The sequence below is a fragment of the Molossus molossus genome, unplaced genomic scaffold, assembly GCF_014108415.1.
Source record: "Molossus molossus isolate mMolMol1 unplaced genomic scaffold, mMolMol1.p scaffold_m16_p_3, whole genome shotgun sequence".
NCBI lineage: Eukaryota > Metazoa > Chordata > Mammalia > Chiroptera > Molossidae > Molossus > Molossus molossus.
In genome coordinates this window covers 14,156,525-14,170,067 of record NW_023425366.1, presented here as the reverse complement: position 1 = coordinate 14,170,067, position 13,543 = coordinate 14,156,525, and the positions used below count along the sequence as shown (strand labels likewise).

The following is a 13,543-nucleotide window of genomic DNA, read 5'->3' as shown; positions in this document are numbered from 1 at the left end:
CCAGCAGACCTTGCTGTTCCTGGCCTGTAGACACATCACTAACCTCTGCCTTCATCTTCACGCTGCCTCCTTTCCTGGGCCTCTGTTCTTGCTTCTTGTAAAGAGACCAGTCATTGGATTAAAGGCCCCGTCTAAATCCAGGATGACTCCATCTCAAGATTCTTTAAAAAAAAAAAAAATTTTTTCCTTATTGATTTTAGAGAGAGGAAGGGAGAGGGATAGAGAGATAGAAACATCAATGAGAGAGATCATCGATTGGCCACCTTCTGCACGTCCCACACTGGGTATTTGGCCCATAGCCTGGGCATGTGCCCTGACTGGGAATCAAACTGGTGCTGTCTTGGTGCATGGGTCAACACTCAACCACTGAGCCACACCAGCCAGGCAAGATTCTACTTTCAATAAAGGTTACATTCTTAAGTTCTAGGTGGACATGAGTGATTGGGGGACATTTTTTACCCACTACAATCACTAATGACTTACATTTGACTACGGTTAGGAGTCACTGAGTATGGGCAGCTGCCTTGGTCTCCTACCTTAACCTTGAGGTCCTCAAATGTTTTCTTAGTCCCAGAACAAGAAAACGAGTCGAGGCAATTGAGATACCTTTCTTCAGTGGGGTTGACCCTTACCCCATTGAAGACCCCAGGTTTCACCTGTTGAACTAACTGGTTCCAGAAGGGAGTGTGTGTATGCTCATGGGTGAGCTTGGGACCGTTTCCATTTTTGTAAATGTCTTTAGCTGTCATTTTGTCCCTTGGTATTCATTTAACATCTGTAAAGGGCCTGATGCTTGGGGATGATCAGATAGAGACCACCCTGATCATCCTCCACTCTGACCATGTAGACACTTAAAATTCACTTAAGCATTTGACTTAGGACTTTGTGGATGAAATGGTTTTGTCTGGATATTTCATGTGAAATCCATATTGCGCCACTTGGGTACAAAGCAATGCTCAGGGGTCATGGCTGCTTATTGTGCTAAAATACGTGCCAAAAATACTTGCGGTGTGTGCTTGGACCATAGCCAGACATGTTTCCTAGTGTCCTGCCCATGCACAGGGAAAGCCTTGCTCAGACCTGGAGAAACTCATTGCTACCATGTACCACCCTTTAAGCAATGAATATTTCTTGGAGCATTTATAAGAACGTACTCTTCGAAAGCTTACTGTTCACAGAGGGCTTGCTGTGGACACGCTTGTAAAGTAAATGATCGTGCTTCAATTCCAATGCCTTCGTGTAACTACAGATTTCATATGTAATGAGTTTGCGTTAGGTGTGGTTACTGCGTTAAAAGGGACTTGGAGGTCAGAGTTTCCACCCTCAGTATTAGCAGAGTGAGGTCTGACCCTCCCTCGTGGCCCATCATGCTGTGCTCTGTGCTCTGTGTTCTGCCTGGTCTTCCTCTGTGCTGGGCATTTGTCAGGGCAGGACTCAGTGGAAAGGACACCACAGGTCTGGGGTTTGAATCCTGACTCTTCTACTTTCTGGCCTTGTAACTTTAGGCAAGGTACTTGTATTTTCTGAGCCTCAGTTTCCTCATCTGTTAAGAGGATAATAATACCTACCACATAGGGTGGTCCATTCATTTCCTAGCGCTGTTGAAGCACACTGGCTTTAAACAGATGCGAGAAATGTCTTCTCTCACAGGTCTGCAGGCTAGAGATCCAAAATCAAGGTGTCAGCAGGGCCTTCCCCCCTCCCCCCCAAAAGCTCTAGGGAAGAGTCCTTGCCTCTTCTGGCTTCTGGTGATCGCCATCAGTCCTGGGAATTCTTCGGTTAATGGCAGAAGAAGCCCAGTCTCTGCCCCTGTGAGCACATGCTCTTCCTCCCGGTCCCCTTCATGTCTTCATCTCTCTCCTCGGATAAGGATAACAGTCTTTGGACCTGGGGCCTACCCTAATCCAGTGTGACCTCATCTTAACTTGATGCCATGTGCAAAGACCCCACTTCAAGGTAAGGTCACATTCTGACGTTCAGGACGGGCGTGAATTTTGTGATTTTGTGGGGCTTCTGTCCAACCTAGTAGAGGTGGTTACAGTGACGTACGTGAACTCAGTTCTTTACGGCACCCGTAGGAGACGAGCACGACAGGAGCTCAGTAAACCACAAGAAGCCGCTTCTTCGTGAGGCCTGACTGGTTTGCTCTGTGACCTCCTCGCTCCTTTCTCAGGTGACGATCACTGGTCTTTGGTTATGCTTGGCCACTCTCATCTCATTTTCTTCACCATTCTGGGGGGATCTCTAGGTTGGCCCTTGCTGTTTCTCCAGGATTTTGACTACCAGCTCCCAGTTTTCCTTTCTACCATCATCCTGGGAACTCCAGCATTGATATAAATGACCCACCCAACCGCCTTCCTTTGGTCTATGGGACTATGCCCTAGACTTTATCCTTATCCATCCCTAACCCCACAATCGATTCAGGTACCTGCCCACTGGCACCTGCCCTCCGCACCCTGCCACCGGCTCTACCTGACTTGCCTTCTCCAGTCACCGTCCAGCTAACCCGCTGTGCTCGAGCCCCACCCGATGCTTCCAGTGAAAAAGCACAGGACGCTACAGAATGGTTTTTTACGGAGTTATAATTCCTACTCTCAGCTGGACCTTCAGGGCTGCTTGGAAACCCCTTTACTCATTTCTGGTGGGTTTCCTTTCTCATTCACCCCAGGAGCTGTTAGAAATAGTAACTCTTCAAAACATTTGTCAGGCTCCTTAGCCCACCACTCACCCTGTGTACTTTGCCTCCCGCTTCCCAAGGAAAACAGAAACCGTAAAACACGAACTGACTTCCTCTCTACCACCATATCTCTGCTTACCCTCTTCTTCCTCCTTACCGTCTCGGGCAGAACACGACTCCGATTTACAAGGATCGGTTTCCACCTAAGTCGACTCCTCAGTTCAAACCCTCGCCCTTTGCATTTTTCATTCAGTTTCTCTCCACTGACGCCTTTGCTTGCCTCAGTCTATAAACACATTTAAATCTTCCTCCTCTTAAAAGTTCCTTCATTTCCCTTTAAATTTAACTGCTTTCGCTGTCTCCTCCTGAGGGATCCAGCTGTTCTTAGAGTAATGTATATAGAGTAACTTTACACATGTTTCTCGACCTTTGTGTGCCTCAGTGTCCTCCTCTGTAAAATGGCTAATAATTTTAGTGATTTTTTTGTGATTTTTAGTAGTACTAGTATCCTCCCTGGGCTTTGACAGGTTGGTTCACAGCGCTGGCCGAGCACTGACAAATAATAATGTGAGCAGGTATCGGGTGTGCCTCGAGGGCCAAGATCATTTCCTCTCCATCTCTTTCTTCCTAGGATGTTGCACCTGATGTGCATAGATACTAAACAGATGAGTGGTTGAATTACATTGGCTGGAACCCTTTTCCTCCCTGGAGGGTAAAGTTGGATTGACCTATTCTCAGACTTATCTTAAGACTGCCTCTATCTCATGTGACATGGTTTTTAAATACTGAGTAATGTTTTAATGTTGGGCAACATCATCAAAGATAGGAGTTTGGTAGGATGATGGAGACTTTAGTCCATTTGTAGACAGAGACAAAGGCATCGGTGGAGAAAGGGTTAATCGATAGTGGCTCCCAAGGTAGAAAGAAGGAAAACAAAGCTGTTCAATGAACAGCTCTGATTGAGCCCCTACCATCTGGCAGGCGGTGGGCAAGGGGCCAGGAGCTTAGTGGTGAACAAGACAGATGCTGGCCATTGGCCATGCCCTGAAACTCCATGTCCAGCGGGAGGTCGACAGACCTTTAAAGATACTTTAGAAATACTGTTTAAATTTCTTCCACAGCCAAGAGAAGCACGGAGGGTCTAACGAGGGGCACTGACCTGGCCCTAGTGTTCAGGGGAGCTGGGGGCAAGGGAGCAATGAATAGTAGCTTTGTGAAGTGGATAGGGCAGAGGACCAGCCTGTTTCTGGCAGGAGGGGTTTATAATTATGTATCACGTCCGTGGTACAGCATTCAGTATTTATGTAAAAAAGGCTTCAGGAATTACTGATGCACTCCGTTAAAGGGAGGGTGATGAATTTCAGGAGAGCAGAGATGCTGTAACCTGTCCGTGTGAATAACTGGAAACAAAAATGCAGAGAGGGGCCCTGGCTGGGTGGCTCAGTTGGTTGGAGCACCATTCCATGCACCAAAAGGTTGTGGGTTCAATCTTTGGTCGGGGCATATATGAGAGGCAACTGATCATTATTATTTCTTTCTCACATTGATGTTTCTCTCCCTCTTCCACTCTCCCTAAAAATCAATAAAATCTTATTCTTTTTTTTTTTTTATTAATTTATTTTTGTTACAGATGTTTCTCCTTTTTTTCCCCATTGACACCCTTCTCCCCATCCCCCCACCCCGTATCCGGCTCTGTTGTCCATGTCCATCGGTTATGCGTACATGCATATAAGTTCTGTGGTTTATCTCTCTCCTTCCCCCACCACCCCCTCTTTTGAGGGTTGTCAGTTTGTATCTATTCCTCAGACTGTTATGTTCATTATATTTCACAAATAAGTGAGATCATGTGATATTTGTCTTTGTCTGCTTGGTTGTTTCCCTTAGGATAATACTTTCTAGGTCCCTCCATGTCGTCTCAAAGGATAAGAGATCTTTCTTTCTTACAGCTGCATAGTACTCCATTGTGTATATGTACCATTACTTTTTTATCCATTTGTCTGCTGATGGACATTTGGGCTGTTTCCAGGTCTTAGCTATTGTAAATAGTGCTGCTATGAACATGGGGGTACATATATTCTTTCTGATTGGTGTTTCAGGCTTCTTAGGGTATATTCCTAGGAGTGGGATCACTGGGTCAAATGGAAGTTCAATTTTTAATTTTTTGAGGAAACACCATATTGTTTTCCATAGTGTCTGTACCAGTCTGCATTTCCACCAGCAGTGTACTAGAGTCTCCTTTTCTCCACACCCTCGCCAATACTTGTTGTTTGGTGATTTGTTGATGGCGGCCATTCTGACAGATGTGAAGTGACACCTCATTGTTGTTTTAATTTGCATCTCTCTGGTGATTAGTGACATTGAGCATTTCTTCATATGTCAGTAAAATCCTATTCTTGAGTGAGGATTAAAAACATGTAGGAAGGGCCCTGGCCGGTTTGGCTCAGCGGTTAGAGCGTCGGCCTGCGATCCTGAGAGACCCGGGTTCGGTTCCCGCTAAGGGCGCGTACCTCGGTTGCAGTTTGTCCCCAGCCCTGGTCGGTTGTGCGGGTGGCAGCCACTCGATGTGTTCCTTTCACATCGATGTTTCTCTCTCTCTCTCTCTCTGTTCCTCTCTCACCCTCCCACTCTACCTGAACAAAAAATGGAAAAATGTCCTCGGGTGAGGATAAAAAAAAATGTAGGAAGGGAGGAAACTCAGTTTTAGATTAACTTAATCATCTATTCGTCTGAAATAGTGACCATTACTCAGAAAGCTCTTTCTGAAACTTCTAGGCTCACTAAACCTGGGAGAGCGGTCGGATGTTCGTGTCGTGATGCACTGGTAACTCCTGGGCTTCCATGCACACTAAGGAGGGTGGGCTTGTGAGGCTGCACTTGGGTCAACTCTCTGTTTACTAAATACATCTTGCATTTTTCAGTCATATCTTGTCTTCTCTGCATTAACCTCAATAAATACTACTCATTGCAAGGTCTCATGTATCCAAACCAAAAAGCCTGGCCAGCCTGCCCAGCCGAGGGTTGTCTCTCTTCTGTTGTTCCAGTTCACCATTTGCTTCGTTACCGCGCTCTGTTACCTTGTTTTGTGTTGTTGCCCTATTTCTTATATTGTTGCATTTTATCTCCACAACTACATAGAACATTCAGTAAAGTCTATACCAGCTGTATGAAAGCACTTGGGAAATATTTTCTGAATGAATGAGTAAACAAACGAATGTAACATCTATAGAATTTTCTGTACTGCTTTGTACCTCGGAGATGCTTATCTAATAAGTACTGGCTGGTACAGTTAACGGGAAAGTGTCGGCTCGGCCTGGGGGCTTGCCTGTTTCTTGTCCTCTGTCTGTCTGAAATACGAGGTGTGCGTTCTTTTCTTTCTTTTTTATTTCCTGGATGGTATGAATCTGAAAGCTTCTCAGTGAAAACACTGTCTCCTTAGTCTAACTTTCGTCTTATCCCTACTGACTGATTATATTGGCAAAGCTCTGCTCCCCATAAACTGGAAGGAGAAATGCAGCCTTTCCAAAGATAATCTCTCAAATAGACGCCTCCAGACAGCTGCTCAGGCCGGTGCACACCGCCAGACCTCGGCTCGTTTGTGATGCGTAGGGTTTTAGCGTCTTTCCTAAAGAAAGTCAAAGAAACTGTCTTCCCGGATTGCTCCGTGCCACTGAACTGTTTTCATTGGGTTGATCTATTCCAAAACTCAAAGCTACCCTCTAACCAGATGTCTGTGACCACTGAGTTTCCACTGGCTTTTCACTTCCCAGTGATTAAGCCAAAATAAAAGAAGGTGATGCCATGTCTGGCCAAGGGCAGACGCTGCCAGTTGCCAAAGGCCCAGCGTTCATCACATGCTTGACATGGTGTCTGCTACCCTCAAAGGAGGCACGCAACGCTTTCAAAAGGCCGAGATTCCAGGGAAAACTCTTAAGCAAGTGGGTGTCATTTGGAAATGATTTGATGAATAGGAGACTTACAGGCCAGCCATTGAAAATCTCATTTGTGATATATTAGCGGGAATGCTCGGAGCCCACATGGAAGGTAAGATCAGCCTTTCCCACATGCTGCCCTTCATAGCTGACACATTACACACGTCTCCGGAGCATAACATATGGCTTCCTGAACTTGCAAGTATGGCCTAATGTGCTCTGTTGAAATCGCGTCTGTTTAAACAGTCTCCTAGAAAAGGAGCCATATTCAATAAAATAGTTAATTTCACGTCTGTGAATGTTTTCTCTAGAGCCCGTCAAAATGTGATTTTTTTAAGGAGCATAGTAGAAAATTTACAAATGTAAATTCGCCTTGAGGTGCTATCTACGTCTGACAGGGTAACGGCCCGCCAGTCCTGAGTGGTAAATGTTCAGAGATTTATAGAGCTTGAGTCGCAAAGGAAGAGTGTGGGCCTTCTAATTCAATAATAATAATTATCACCAGGTTTTGAGTGCCAGGCATTTCATGTACCTTACATTTAATTCCCAGGATAACTTGTAAGAAAGTGGGGCTCCTGGCCCCCCATTTTACAGATAAGGATGTGGAGACTGGAGATTTTGACCCCTTGTTGAAGACCACCTCAGTGGGAGGTGGTGGAGCTAGAATTTCGGCTCAGAAGCACTGAACCCTGAAGCTTGTTTCTTTTTCTGGGCCAAGGGCCCTTAACTTGGGTTTGAATGGCTGGGCTGGGTGTAGAAGTTGAGCCAGAGAACCCTCTAAAATTGTATGTGTGTGTGCTTGTTATTCTGAGGAAAGATCATAACTATCAGAGTCTCCAGGGGTGGGGTTTGAGGCCCCCTAAGAACCAGATTTGGGCCCCAGCCTACCTTCATTGTAGAGATGAGGAAACAAAGCGAGAACGCAAACCATGGAAAGGCCCTGGGTTTTGATTTGACCAGAAAGTGAACCACAAGATTTCTTTCTAAACAGTGTGTGTGTGCGTGTGCGTGTGCGTGTGTGTGTGTGAAGCAAATCACATATAGAGAAAAGTGCACAAAGAGGAATGTCACGTCTAACAAGTGAACATCTGTGGAGCCACTAACCAGGTCATGAATAGAGCACGAGACCCAGAATGTTCCCAGGTGTCCCTTCCTGATGAAATGCCCCACCCTCACCCCGAATCATTGTCTTGACTGTTAGGGTGGCTTTGCTTCCCTTTACAGTTCCACCATCTGTGTGTGTATCCCCAGACAATATGGATCCGTTTTTCTGTTATCGTCCATATACACATGCAGCCATACTGTGTTCTTTTGTGTCTTGCTTCTTTCAGCAACATTGTTTTTAATATCCATCCATGTTGCGTGTAGTTGTCATTTGTTCCTTTTCATTGCTGTGTGGTATTCCGTTGCTTGATTGTATTACAATTTATGTTTCTGTCTTATTTTATTGGATATTTGATTATTTATAAATTCTGCCTATTATGAGCGGTGCCTTTAACCTTCTTATACAGAGGGTTGTACATGCAACTGCTAGAGGAAGCCTGTTATATATTAAGTTTTGTGAGAGTCAAAAAACCTAGTTCTGCAAGACAGAAAGTGAAGAATTTTTCTCATGTCCCACCCTCTTCCTTAGTAATGTCTCATGAAGGAAGAAAATCCTTTTCAGGAACTCTAGAGTTAGCCTTTCCATAGGTTCCAATTGTCCCCAAACTTTGTAATAAGAATTGGAGAGAACGCACTTGTCAAACCTAAAGCAGCCCAGGCCCCCTCCCCAGATCACAGGGAGCAGACTCTCCAGGTAGGGCGTGCAAGTCTGCGTGCTGAGCAAGGCCCCAGGTGAGCCCGGTGACTGGGCGACACTGGCTGCACCCTGGGGAATTGACAAGGCTTGGCCCCTTGGTCACGAAGAGATCCAGAGAAAGTGTGCTTATGATCAAAATCTTGGACAATTGGCCTTAGAAAAGTTCAGGGAGTAGGGAAGGGTGTGGGAAAGTTAAGGGAGTTGGAGTTATTTAGCCTACAAAAACATCGGAAACATGATGACAGAGTTGTTTGCAAAAGAATGAGAGTTTTATAAATGAAAAAAAAAATTGCTAAGTGAGGAGAGATTTAGGTTAACCAAGAGGAAGAAACTCCTCTACAGTCGGCCACAGACACATTTGCTAGGCACCAGGGGAGGAACAAAGGCTGTGGCGCTGCCGTCGGGCGTGGAACCAGTGGGAGCTGGGCAGCGGCAGCCAGGATGCGGCATTTCACCAGGTCTAGACTGTGGGCTCCGGAGGGCCAGGGGGCGGGCCTCCGGGATGCGCTGGGGACAGAAGCAAAGGGGGTCGCAGGACAGGCTTGGAGAGTCTGCAGGCGGCTGGGTGACAGCGTTCTGCAGCATACGTGGCCGATGTTTTCTGCTGTGATTCCCCAGTGAAAATATATATTTTCTATCACCATGCAGTACACACATACAAAAACATGTGACCTTATTAAATATGATATATCTGGTGTTTTCTGGTTTTCTCTATTTTTCTTTTTAAATGTTGGATTAACCCACTGATAGATTGAGAACGATTGTTCTAAGGGGGCCAGGGCCCAGTGAGGAGGCAGAGCCGAGCAGGCGCTGTGGAGGGAGTGTGGGTTCGAGGGGTTTCCATCGGAAAGGGGGAGGGGATACTGTTGGTGCGACGGTGGTCTCCAGAAGTATAAGTGAATTGCTTAGGGATGTTATGGCAGAATTTCAGACTTCACCTATCACATTATCACATGATTTGCTTCTTAACAAAACTCTTCTGCCACCAAACGTGTGGGGTTTTTCTTTATACGACAGTCAGTTCCCACTGCCCTGACCCTGGCCGGATAGCCAGTGGTTCAGCCCGTTTCTCACACTAACTGCCTGGAGTCGTGTCAGACCGCACGGGGTAAGGGTCCAGCTCACAAGACTGCTCCCACTTCAACACCATTGCAAGTCCTGGGCCAACCCTGCCGCTGACCAATCAGCTCTAAACTCAGGGGCTCCCACAACCCCCTCCGCAGGTTCAACAATGTGCTGGAACAGCTCTTAGAACTCAGGAAGGCACTTCACTTATTGTTGCCAGTGTATTGTAGAGGATACAACTCAGGAACAGCCGAATGGAAGAAATGTATAGGGCAAGGTATGGGGTGTGTGTGTGTATGTGTGTGCATACGTGTATGTGCGTGTGTGCACGCGTGTGTGTGCCCGGCCCTCTCCTGCATCACCTTCCCAGCACCTCAATGTGTACACCAACCCCATAGTTCAGGAGTGGTTTAGGGGTTTTATGAAGGTTCCATCATGTAGTAATGATTGATTGAATCATTGGCTGTTGGTGATTGATTGACGCAGTCTTCAGCCCCTCTTCCCTCCCTGGAGGAGGGGTGGGGGCCTGAAAATTCTAACCCTTTTATCACATGGTTCATTCCTCTGATACCAGCCCCCCATACTAAAACTATCTAAGTGTTTCTAGCCACCAGTCACCTCGTTAAGATAAACTCAGGTAAGGTTGAAAGAGGTTTATTATTAATTTTTTACCAAGATGCTTCTCTTAACCCCATCACTCAGGAAACTTCGTGAGTTTTAATAAGGTCTGTTCTAGGGACCAGGAACAAAGACCAAATATATATTTCTTATTTTATCACAGGATCACAACCTATTTATCTGAACGTGCTACCTTTGGACAGTAGATTGACTAAGATAGCTGTTTTTTTTTTTAAAGATTCTTTTTGATGCTTGATTTCAGTTTAGTACCACTTGGCACGGAGATAGAAGAGGTGGAGGGGAAAAATCTGCTTCTGGATTTTCAGGAGCAATGACATTAATAGACACCTGTTTTGTCTCATCTTGTGATTAGCTATGGAATTTTTGGTATAGAATGTAGCACTGAATACAATGGTTTCATTGGAGAGAATATATGGAATGTGTCCCTATATTTTGAGACAGGTATGGTCAGTTGTGTATAGCAGAACTAACTACAGAACTAAGTATAAGCATCGGCCTGGCCCAGGACTAGAGAACTCGGTTACATTAGCATCTGCTCCCTGCAGTTACCAGACTGAAGGGGTCTGGGCCGTTCACCTGCCTGCAGCAAAGAGTTTTATTTGTTGAGGAAATGCTACCAGCTCGGAGTCCCAGGTACATTAGTGCTCAACGACCTGGCTACCCGATGGCTTCCAGGGGAGGAGTTATAGGCGGAAAATCATTCATCATGGTGGCTAAAGGAATTATTGGGGTCCTGGGCTGTCCTGATTGGTTGGAGCCAGGGAGTAGTTGATCATTGCATCCAGTCTAGATGTCAGCCATGGCATTATTCTGTCTGGTTTCGTGAGGGTGTGGTCCGTAGGGTCATTGTGCTTTCATGAGCGCTGGGCTGAAACACAACTGAAGTCCAGATGTTACCTTTAGCTTGACTGAAAGTCTGTTTCTGTGGTCAACACAGCTGAGGCTTTGATTTTAAGACCGTTTGATACTGACCAGAATCTGATGTCCAAAGGGCTTAACGATTGAAGAAGGGAGTGTACAGCCAGAAAGGAGAAAGGGCCATGTTCCAGAAACGGAGTCTCTGCTGGGTCAACGGCTGCCATCCATTGTAGCTGGGAAGACGCACTGTTCAGAACCTGGAAGAGGCCTAACTGGGACCCTTCTTCACCTCTACTTTTAGAGTACTTGTGCGACTGCTATGAGTGAAACTTTTGCTTTTTCTCCCCATTTCCCAGCTGGTGACCATAGGATCTCTTCAGGTTTGTCCTGTCTTCCCAGTCTGTTCTGAACCGTTCTCGTGGCTCAGACTCTAGGCCAGTATGTACAGCACCCAGTTCTTCTCCTTCTTGCTGCTTCCTGTGAACCCCATCTGCAGCACACCGAGGATGAGTGGTGTTGCGAATTGCTTATTAGGTCTTTGTAGGGGTGGTGGGCACAATCTCTGCCTCGTGCTCAAAGAGAAAAGATGAGACGAGATGAAAGAAGTTTTAGATCTCAAGGGATGTGCCATTGACCTTGTCCTCCAAAGAGGAAGGGAGGGGTACTCTTTCCTGCTTTGTTGTATAGAACTTGAATTTTCTAAATATCCACATGTAACTAATTTTAGGGAACCCCTGCAATCAGATTTTTCTCTACCCAAGAGTTGAGTGCACAGCACTGAAAAGGAAAATCCTTTCATGTGGCTGTTCTTTCTAAGTACTTTCAATCTTGTCCTCTGAGATTTAATATCCTTTTGATCTTCCCAATCCAGTTTTAATTTGGTTCAGGAAGGATTAAAAAAAAACAAAAACACAACACTAATAATGTAGCATTGGGATAATGTCGGCAGGAATCATGAGCCCTACATGTACTTCAGTAAACATTGTTGACTTTGTTTCGGCTTGCAAAAACAGTCCGGGAGAAATAAGCTGCCGTCTGTGCCTCGGTGTTTGCTATATTTTGTTGTTAAGTAAAGCTTCCTGTTCTGCTCACAAATGATTGTGCCTGGGGTGGTTTATGTGTTGTGTTCCCCTTCAAGAGGAAGCCTGGTTTATGATGGAAGATAAAACCTGATGTCTTCTTTGCGAGTAAATCGATTGTTGTAGGAGAGTGTGGATGACATCGGCCCAGTCACCTTCTTACTTGGTTAAAATATTTAGAAATGGTCACATTGAGCTGCACCAACGTCTGGACTTTAAGTTAAAAATTCAGTTCCTCAGGGGCACTAGATGCATTTCCAGTGCTAACATGGCGAATGAGATCTTGATATTTGGGGCCCAGTAGTTGTCTGTTGGGGACAGAGGATTGTCCCGTGCATTGAAGGATGTTTAGTAGTACCCCCAGCCTCCACCTGTGAGATGCCAGTAACACCCCCTATTCATGACAATCAGAACTGTCTGCAGAGATTGTCAAAAAATCACCCCGGGTTGAGAATCACCGCCTATGGCCACAGTTTGGGACGATGCAGACACAAAGTATTTCTGTCATCACAGACAGTACTGTTCTAGAAGAATCCCTAGCAAAGTTTGGTTTGGAGCATTTTATAGATGAAGTGTTTTGAGCTCTCGGGGAATCAGAGTGGTCATCCAGTCCAGTGCCTTGGGAAACTGAAGCACAGAGGGGTTTTTGAGAGACTTTGTATTCGTGGCGTGTGTCAATGAAGAGTTCTGGACTTGAAGTTCATGCAGCCCGGAAACCATTTCCCTGTGCTCTTGCACACAGTGAAGAGAGAGTCCTGAGGCACAGGAGTGGTCCAGTCCTGAGACTCTCAGAAAAGTCAGTTCCTAACTTGAACCCTAGATACACCTATTTTACCTCTCCATAGCCTGTGGCTTTCTCTAAGGCCCTGCTCCCAGGCCGGGGTAAGATTGGTGCTGGGACATCTGGTAGACACACCCTTGCTCAGTGAGAGGGCAGAATCCTTTTGGGTTTCTTAGTTCCGTCTTTCAGAGAGACTGGGAAAACTCTGGGACCATGGAAAACTATAATCCTGTAAAATTCCTTTTTGTTCATTTTTAAATCTCCAGTATGCTCCTGTCTCCTTCCCTGAAGCGGCTCATGGCAAAACCTTTAATATGAAATTCCTGGAAGTTCTTTGAAGGCCACAAGGAAGCAGAGAGCCCTGGAGACTCGTCTATGGAAAGTTTGGGGAGTGAAGAGGCGTCTCCCCCAGGGGGGCGGTACCTAGAGCTGCAGGGGTCAGGAAGTAGGTTTTGCTAGGGCAAGTCTGAGGGTGACCCAAGGCCTGCAAAGTGACCCAGGGCCTTTGATGTGTGCTGGTATCCTTCCTCCCATCCGTCTACACACCTCACATCTCCCGATGGCCTCTGCGACTGCTGATTGTACCCTCTCAGTCCCCTGCCCCGAACCTTCCGTGGCTCACTGCTGCTGTTTCACTGCTGAAACTTAGTCTTGTACTCAAGGCCCATTTGCTTTTGTAGAGAAGTCCTGCCTTTGTAAGAGTAAAAACTAGTT

At 46.0% G+C, this 13,543-nt stretch overlaps 1 protein-coding gene across 2 annotated transcripts in view; it reads left to right on the top strand.

Annotated features, from left to right (window-relative positions):
* Positions 1 to 13,543, top strand: part of RAI14 (retinoic acid induced 14) — a 120,902-nt gene that overhangs the window by 49,061 nt on the left and 58,298 nt on the right. The window lies entirely within an intron of this gene.